The 10,411-nt window shown below is 36.0% G+C and overlaps 1 pseudogene; it reads left to right on the top strand.

Annotated features, from left to right (window-relative positions):
* Nucleotides 1-281: 281 nt before the first annotated feature.
* Nucleotides 282-649, top strand: LOC120633859 (annotated as a pseudogene).
* Nucleotides 650-10,411: the final 9,762 nt, after the last annotated feature.

The raw sequence follows: 10,411 nt of genomic DNA, 5'->3' as shown, positions 1-10,411 counted from the left end.
GAACGTTGGTCCACCTGATGGTAAGTGGAAAACCATCGTCTATAAACAGAGCAACACTTCACAGAACATGCATGAAGCACGTCCTGCAACGTGCAGCTGTAAATTTGAGGCATAGGTTTTAAGGCTCATGTGACTGTTATTACACCGGAAACCACGCCATTCAGACCGGACATTGCAACAATGCTGCTCACCAGTTTTTTTTTTCAGTAATTAATTCTATTCTTCTTCGCACACGCTTGTTGCGTTGCACGTATATTTAGAGTTGCGCTCGATATCTAAAAATGGATAAACCCAACGTTCTCGCCCATGTGATTACAGGGAGGTTACTATACATTTGATATGATTGTAAATGTTGATGTTGGAAAAGAGTAACTACTGAGTTTCTTGCCGGCTCTTCTCGATCTGCTTTCCGAATCGGTGGTAGAGTCACTAAAAACATGTTGACGTTTTAAAAGTGCTTATAAAGTAGGCCTACTTGAAATAAATGAATTTGAATTAAGGTCCTGGGCCGTACCGGCTCCCAGGGACAATGTACCCAAGTCAAAGTTGAGTTCATAGAAGAGACGAGTCACCAAATCATTAGGGACGTGAAGGGACGGCGATTCTTACACTCCTGGAGTCTGAGCGCGAAGCTAGAAGACTTAGATAAACGGCTTGGGCGAATCTACATTAGGTTAAGTTGTTTTATGAAGTGTATTATTTAATCGTCTATTATCTAAAGTTTAATGTGAATTTCAAAACCGTCCAAGATTACTTATAACTATGTATCCAGCTAATAATAAATATTATTACTAAAAAAAAACGAAGAGACACAGCCCCATTAAGTTGACGTGTGACATCAAACAAGTAGCAGGAAGAAAAAACAAGAAAAAATAATCTAAACAAACTGGACACGACTTTGTCCGCGTTTCTTTTGTTAATTAAAGTTCCCACATGAACCGTTCACTTTTGGGACTTAAGAGTATTCTATATCTGCCTCCAGGATGTGAGCCAATGTTAGTCAGGCTAGGGATCAAGTTCATGTGATTTTCGGGATCTAGGGGTATAGCATAAATACTTTTAATCCAACTCCAGGATATAATCTGTGTGTCTACCTAATTTTGTCGTGTCGTGCTTTGGTTAAGCCGAACGTAGGTAACAAACAAATAAAAAAACATACACACTTCCGAATTTATCATCATCATAATTATTTTCAACCCATTGCCGGCCCACAACAGGGCACGGGTCTCCTCCCACAATGGGAAGGGCTTAAGGCTACGGTCTTAAGCCCATTACGCTGGCCCAGTACGGATTGATTCACATTTATATACATATATATCTATAGATATATGTATCCATGTAACATTACAATAAAACGCAATATTGACCCGCTAACACTAGATGGCGTTAGTAGTAGTTGCGTGAAATGTAAATCGCGCTAAAGAGATTTTTTCCCACTAGTACAAGACGGTGCCGCGGCCAACCATTGTCAATCAATAGCGGTACCTGCCAGCAGTGCTTCAGCAAACGCTTTCCTCTCGGAGACACTTGCCGGACGCTGTAGTTAGGAACCTTGCTAGTGGAGCCTACAGGACGTGCTTCCAGCTTTTGCTTCCACTGCGTGGGACTTTAGACAGTGAGACTGTTCTTGACTGTCATGTAATTACAAGTGAATTCTAAATACAACTTTGTTCTTCACCCGTGACTCCTAATTCCGTTGCCCTGCCCCTTTTGCTCCGTCACGTAGAAATGGATATATACTTAAATATAAAGTATACTATAACGCATGAATAAATATTATTATATCTATTTTTTCTCGATTTATTCGCTTAGTCCAGTGTGCGACTATATAAAAAAAATATATTTTTATTACTCGGCTATAGCTTTCGGAATTTTTTATGACCTGTTTAGAGCTGTTCTCAAATATCCAATCTCATTTCTAAATTCACTTATAAATATTCTGTGGACATTATCTCAATCAATACCTCGAGATTTCTTTGAGGAAAACACTTAATAGAAATTCTCTAAATTGTGGTAAAAAGGAATTAAATTCTATTTTCACCGTAGCGTAATTTTTCCTTGACGAAATTGTATTCTATTTCAGGAGTACGTAATACGTTTATCTTCATTTGTAAAAGTTCAATTTCTTCATGTCACAGTTTATAAAATTAAATTAGTCGATGAATATTATAACTTAACTTGATCTTTGTTTTTATATAAATAGCGGGATAACTAGAAAGTGGGTCTCCTGATTTTAAGTGATCACCGCCGCCCATGAACGTCTGCAGCACCAGAGGAGCCGCCGATGCGTTGCCGGCTTTTAAGGAGTTTGTTTATACACCCCTTGAATAACCCTAGATTGTTCCACAGTTTACAAGTGCGCTGTAGAAATAATCTTGAGTTTTGAACAGTAGAAGAATACCAGGCTTTATGAGGATGGAGGTGCGGTCAGAGAGATCTGTTGCATAGCTCCTTGTAAACTGGTGTTACAGTAATTTTATAAAGTGGGCAAATAACTAAACTTTTGATAACTATGAATTCATATTGGCCATATATTTTACTAAATTGTTTAGGATTTTTACAAACACACTTATAATTATTATTCAATCCATAAATAGTTTCTAAGAGACAATTAAAATTATATTTGATTAACAACCAATGTTCATGACATTGAGTTGGTGGGTATTTTGATATAAATACGGTTGCATTTTCGATACACTCCAGTCCTACACGGACTCGAACGATGCAAAGATACCGCCCGGTGTCTTAGTCGTTTATCAATTGTCATTCAATCATCCATACTAATACAATAAATGCGAAAATGTGTTTGTTTGTTTGTCCTGTCTCTACGCCCTAACTTAGCAACAAATCTACTTGGATTTTTGAATAGAATTTTCAAATACGCCAGTTACAACATGGATTTATGCTGAAACACATATGACGAATCGAGTGGTAGCTTCTGTCCATAACGCGAAAATGCTTTCACAGAAAAATGACACTACATTAATGCACCCGTTCGTTGCTGAGAATGGATTTCGTAAAAATGCAGCTCTTTCTATGGAAGATCTTTCATAAACAATTCACTGTTTTTAATACAATTATGAATAGCCTCGATTGTTGATTGTAGACAACATCCTGTAATTAAGTTACAGAACAGAACGTAAATTTATGATATCTGTATACCGTCTGCGAAAATTACACAAATCCGTCGCGAGGTTGAGTATTTACAAGCTTTTAAAACATTTGGAAGGTTGTTTTGGACGATCGAGATAACAGCTTATTAACATATCTCTCATAGGACAGAGCCAATAATAGAATTACTATAAGCAGACGGACTTCTTCACAGCTAACCTGTAAGGGAAACGGTAGTTATATTCAAAGCATTAACCCTAATCGGTTTCTATGCACCATCGTGGTGGAACGCAGAATCGCTAGGCGGTACGTCTTTGTCGGTAGGGTAAGAATTAGTATGCCCAATTCAAAATTAATTCATTTATTTCAAATAGGCCTAGTTTATAAGCACTTTTTAAACGTCAAGTCAGTCTGTTTGTAGTGACTCTACCGCTGGTGCTGAAGGCAAATTCCACTGAGAAGAGCCGGCAAAAAACTCAGCAGATTGCTCTTTTCCAACATCATTTTATAGTTTAACAATAGTTAGAATTTTTCTGTTTTGTTATAGATGAGCGGAGTGGCTTGCATCCAAGCAGCCTTGCTGTTAAGGAATTCATGAGGCATTAACCAATCATGAGGTAACCACGATTGGTTAATGCCTCCCGGATCAGATAAAACAAAAAAAAAATCAGACAATATAATTTCACAGTTGGCCCTGCCCGAGATTGAACCCAAAACCTTCCCATTCTGAAATCACAGAGCTTACTGCTAGGCCAGAAACTACAGACTATGATATCACGTCAAGTCGGCCGTCACAGGACGCCTGAGAGATGTAAAACATCTTTGATTTATTATGTTACTATGGTAAGCTCAATGTGAAACATCAACAGACAAGGGAGGGGATGGCATAGGAGAACGTCGCGCCGTTTGCCGTGATGGCATGTTTTATTTATTTATTAGCTTTTCAAGGAAAAAAACAGTACTATTACACTTAAGAGTAATGCCGTATTTTTATATCACATAAACCAGTGAAGCTTCCACAACTTAGTTATACATAAACGATAACAATAACCACAATTGCTTAGGAATTAAGTAAATAGCGAAACTTATACAACAAAATTAAATTAAAATAAAAAAAGAAACGAAAACTGTAAAACATTTATTTTGCATTAATTATATACCAGAAAGTGCCAATTTTGACGTGAAAAATGTCTGTCTCATTATTATTTAAAGGATATTTATTTTTATCAAAAGTTAAAAAAAAAAAGTGATTTCACAGTGTTGTCACAGTCAATTTACATTTTCAGCGTCGTGTCTCAAGGCGTCGATTGTTTTCGTTCACAATAAGAATCAATCTCGTAAAAGTCCAATTCCATTTTATAGAAATGCCCTCATAAATATTCTACGGACGTTATCTACATCTTTCAATTTCATACTAAAAATTCTTGTTACTGAACCTTGTGGTCGGGTGGTAATAAATTTTACCTTTAAGCGATGCGTTCACATGCTCTGCAACCTGTACGGAAGATTGATATGTGAAGGTATAGTTAATACATGCGCAATAGCTGGCTGTGCTTTAACCCCAAACTTCATAGATTTATATCGATGTCTTGAGCTTTCAGAGCAATGTGAGCATGACCTTAACTGTTTACATAATCCGCAGTATAAATGTAGTTGCCCAATTGTTGAAATAGTTAAATCACATAGGTATCTTGGCTTAGCTATCGACCTGAGATTTAATTGGCATATAAAAACCTGTGCAGAAACCAAAAGAATAAAACAAACAACTTTAGAAACTTCTGGAAAGTAGCCTACCTAAGATTGAAATGGACTGTTCGCCACTGTTCTGGGAGGCGGACTGAATCCAAACCCCGTCACGTACCTTTAACTTTTAGGAGTGATTTGCGTTTTAGTTTAAGCAATTAATATAGCACATGCTTTAACGGTGAAGAAAAACACCATGAGGAAAGCTTGCCTGAGGGTTCTCCAGCGTTTTATTATAAACGTATATTGTAACTAAACCAACTGGCCCCTAACAAAGACCTCTCCGTAAGGTTTCATAATTTGTTAAATAGTGTTGAGAATCATGATGATGAAAATTTGAAGTTCTTGCGCTCCTTAATTCGGAAGCCATTTGATCGACTTAGATAAACTGAGACTAAGTCCAATTTCATCTTACTAAGCTCGACCTTTGTCCAATCAGTAAATAAAAAAATAAAAGCTAAGTACTGATCGAATCGCATTGGTCCATTTATGAAGAGCAGTGAAGAGTAAACGTGTCATAAAAAAACCAAAAGCTTGGTACAAATTGCACCTACATTTTGCACCTGGTGATTTTTGCTTGCCAACCTCCAGCAATATATTACTACTGGATTGCGGTGCATCCCATTGAACGCGGATATCAGATTAAAGGTACAATTTATTGCTTTCGGAGCGAAATGTTCAGGAAAAAGTGTTTCCTGGATGAAACTGAACGATTGATTGAGATAGCGTCCGTGAACCGTTTATGACGGAATTGCTATAAAACGGGAATTGGATTTTTACGACGCCTCTTATTGTGATCGTCAATAATCGAGTCTCAAGATGATCTGGGAATTGTGAGTATTACAGTATCCTTTTGTTACTGATAAGTAGGATACTGTGCGGTGTAAACGGTCACAGCCAAGTGGTAAGGTTTCAGCTTCAATTCGGGGGACCGAAAACAAACCAGGGCACGCATCTCTAACTTTTCGGAGGTATGTGCGTTTTTAATTTAAACAATAATAATATGTTTATTTAATCAAAAAAACGTATACATTTAACGGATGTGAAGCCCTGTCTCCTGCAGTAGTTTAAACTGTGTTACAGGAGGCAGTGTCTTCCCTATATCTATGGTCTTTATATAACAAACGTTTGACAAATGAACAGGCAAAATTTAAATAATTATAATTAAAGTTCTTCTGGAAACTCAGGCTGAAGACGAACCAATGTCACCGCTCCACAAATAATGAAAAAATTTTAATCTCAAAAAATTTTTTAGACAACTTATTATTCCAAATACTCAATCCCAACTTCTGAGCAGTCTAATCCATGACATAGCTATTTATTAAATATAGTTTGTGACATCAATTATCTCTCAAGATCTCTTAAAATCTCTCAATCAATCAAGTTTGAATACGCTTTAGTGTTACGAAAGCGAGCTGACGATAGTTAAACGAAAACTAATCTTACTAATACATAAATTGGGCCTTTACGTCGGATGATTGTGATGAAACATGAACATGATGAATTATGCAGTTTTCATTTACTATTGGATCTTAGCTAATGCTCCAATTAGTGTAAGAACACACTAGCGGGGGCAATAAATCGATCTAGCTAGGATTCATTTTTGGAAAAACGACATATTATTCGTGTTTTGCGGTAATAACCGGGTTTCACGGGTCAGCTAGTATTAGTAATACCCCGCACTTATTTTAGGTTTTAAAAATCCCACAAGAACCCTTAATTTTTAAAGAACTCAATGTTCCAAATAATCTTTCCAAATATTGGGGCAGTCTAATCCAAATCATAGCTAATGTGACATCAATTATCTCTCACGATCTCTCAAAAGCTCTCAAGTTTTAAGTTGCTTTAGTGCAACGAGATTTAACTGACCATACTTTAACATAGACTAATCCTACTAGTATGCATAAATTCGACCTTTACGTCGGATCATTGTAAGATGATGAATTATGCTGTTTTCATTTACTCTTGGATCTTGGCTAATATTCCAACTTCGTGTTAGAACACACTGGCTAATTGAATCTCGAAAAAAATATAGCCGTGCCTTTACAGACTGTATTAGAAAAATCTTGATATATCTAATACTAGTAATAATAGATCTAGCTCACTTATTTTTGGTTTTTAAAAATCCCGCAACCTTCATTTTTCCTTTTTTTTGTTTGTGTTTTTTTTTTTGGATAATAATATTATGTATCTTTAGGCCGTCTGCAGGATTCAAACTATTTTTATACAAAATTCATACGTGCACAAAAGCGCTGCCTAGTTCAAAATTTAATAAAACCCGTATAGCATGATGATTCTTTTTATTTTATACTACATTTTTGGTACCCTGGTCAAAAGCGATTTAATAGCTTTGGTAAGTCGGGTCGGGGCCTAGATAGTTTAAGCTAAGTCTCCCATACAGTTCGCTCGTAATATACAGGAGACTGGAATTTAGCGATAAAATAATTTGGAATCGCGCCATGTGGACTAACTCCAAACTAAACTCCAAAGCCAAGTTCAGTGTAATTAAAATAAAATTTTATGCCCATATTATATATCCCACGGTTAAGCATTTGAATGGATTGCAGCTTCTTCTTTATTTATTACTAAAGGTTTTTATACATCTTTGTTTTAATTAATAATTATTTTGACGGCCGATTGGCGCTGTTTTTTTGCGATTCTGCTTTCTGAGTCCAAGGCCGTGGGTTCGATTCCCACAACTGGAAAATGTTTGTGAGATGAACATGAAAGATTTTCGGTGTCTGGATGTTTTATCTGTATATTATAACAAACACACCAACAAAAAGATGCACCTTCCCATTTGTAATAAGTATCTATTAGTAGTAGTAGTTTGGACCTACCAATGCATAAATTTAAAGAATATGTTTAAACACATTCATTACAGCGAGTTTACTATACAATTGATGAATTTCTTAATGACAAGTTGCTTGGAAGCATCCGGCTCCTACTTCATCTATCACAAGATAGAAAAATGAATGTTAAAATGTAAAATGTAAATTGTTGATGTCGGAAAAGAGCTGCTGAGTTTCTTGCCGGCTTCTTCTCAGTAGAATCTGCCTTCCGAACCGGTGGTAGAGTGAATACAAACAAACAGACTTAACGTTTCAAAAATACTTATATTAGGCCTACTTGAAATAAATGAATTTTGATTTTTTTTTTTAATTTTATGGTTATTTTAGGATTATATATTTTATATTGATAGGATTACAGGTATTGCTCTATATTATAATCTTTCTCTTATTATAATAGTTAATAAGATAATTGTTATGCTATGCTAAGCTATGAAACTTTATCTAAAATAAACGTTATAATCATTATTACGGTCACATAAATTAATAGCTTAAAGTAATGAAATGGGCCTCAAATTGTGCTCAATTGAATGCCAGCATACCTAATTAACATAAGCATCTTGTGAGAAAGGTAACTAAAAAGGGGTAAATTAAATTAAATTGTAATAGTTGGTATACAATACATACTCAATAACATATTACTACAAAATAAAATTGAAAATAGCCAGACACTTTTCGTCGGCCATAATTTCCGCTAGACGATTAAAAGCTCCCGAAAGCTCTGAAATCTTGGACTATAATTATTTTTATCTCAGATTAAAATGCCATGAACTTCATTAGTACCATTAACTCGACTGATCTGGGGTACAGTGAATTACAAAACGACAAAAAAAATTGCAAGCGTAATCGCGACATCTTGTATTAACCTCTAGAAATATTGCAGTGAAAACTTGCTTAGTAATTCAACTATTAGCTCATAGATGGCGCAAATACATACATTTTTCCGTAGGTTATTTTTTAAGATTTCATGGAGAATTTCAAACATAGTAATATTTTCCTTTTAAATTATTCTAATAACCCCAAAAAATATATCCATATTGTATGAACTTAAAGCACTCTCTAGTAATAGGTTTTTTATTAGTTTTGCCTACTCATCACAAGATGGCAGGGTAAGTAATATAAAACTTTTAGGTTCCATTTTTACTTTACAAGCTTTTGACTTAACCTTGTCTTAATTTTAATGAAAACATCAGTTTCATGTAGGAGGCTCAAGCATCTTCTTAATTTCTTCGCCATACTTGTCTTTACCGTCATGTGTGTGGTGTAATTTATAATTTCTTCAATCCTTATACTCCACACCAAACAGATCTTCGGCAATATACTCTCTACGCACGTTTCGCTCCGAAACCGGAGCATCCTCAGTTGATGTTGACTTTACACTCCGAGGCGAAACGTGCGTAGAGAGTATATTGCCGAAGATCTGTTTGGTGTGGAGTATAAGGATTGAAGAAATTATAAATTACACCACACAGATTCTCCTGCTTTTCGCGGAGTATAGAAAATTAAGCTTAATTTTGATAATATATCATAGATTTCCGCAAAGTAACGCCTGCTTCTATCCAATAAGTAGAATGACGTTTAATAGTAACATAATTACGTCATTGTAATACTAACACGGAAAAATTATGGAAAAACGTTCTAAAAAAAATTTATTATTTACAATTAAATTTTCTGAGCATGATATTTTACAAAGAAAACTGGGATGCTGCACAAAATGGGAGACTCAATATTAAAGCACTTCTGAGGTCGTGATCTCGGCGCAAAAAGAAACCTCTTTGGTGGCGAACTTTTTTAATAACGCTTGCTAAGTTTTAGGATACCCTTTGAGAAACTTACGAATTGTAGCAACAGGATTTCTTTCTGAACATGCTGAATTCAATAAAGCTTGAGACATTTTCTGTTTCATTAAATGTTATAATAAATCTTTGTAACTTTTATTGGGGGTACTAGGTCCGTTGCCTAAAGCGAACCGTTTTTATTCATGGACACCGAGGTCGTGCCCCGGCACGCACCACTGACTTTTCGGAGTTAAATGCGTTTTTAATTTAAAGCATTTAATTATCACTTGCTTTAAACGGCGAAGGAAAACATCGTGAGGAAACCTGTATGCCTGAGAGTTCTCCATAATGTTCTCCACGGTGTGTGAAAACAACCATTCCACTCTTGGCCAGCGCGGTGGAATACGGCCTAAACCCATCTCATTCTTTGAGACCCGTGCACTGTAGTAGGCCGTTAATGGGTTGATGACGATGAGGTCAGTTGCCTTCGAGCAATTTCTAATACTTACCTAAAATATTCGAATACATACAGACATCCTCTTTTTTATATTTGATAACATCCCTGGCAGCGCTGAGTGCTGTGGTTTTCAATTGGAGGTCCGGAATTTAATTAACGGCAGGGGCAATATAGGAATCTATGATTTATGATTTTTTTCTAGTCTGGTCTGGTGGGAGGTTACTATCCAACCGACAAAGTCGTACCGTAAAAAAGCGTTCCAGTACAACGTCGCATAGAAACCGACTTCTAGACTAAATAAGGGGTATGGGCTTAATTAAACTGCCATACCACTAACAGGTGAGTCCGTTACCATCTTAGACTGCATCATCACTTACATCCAGGTGAGAATGCAGTCAAGAGTTAACTAGTAGTGGAATAAAAAAAAAAGATATTTCCTTTTAAGAGAGAGTGAAAGAGTCACCTTCAAAGAG

Source organism: Pararge aegeria, chromosome 22, assembly GCF_905163445.1.
Source record: "Pararge aegeria chromosome 22, ilParAegt1.1, whole genome shotgun sequence".
NCBI classification, from domain to species: Eukaryota; Metazoa; Arthropoda; class Insecta; order Lepidoptera; family Nymphalidae; genus Pararge; species Pararge aegeria.
This window is presented reverse-complemented; position numbering and strand designations above follow the sequence as displayed.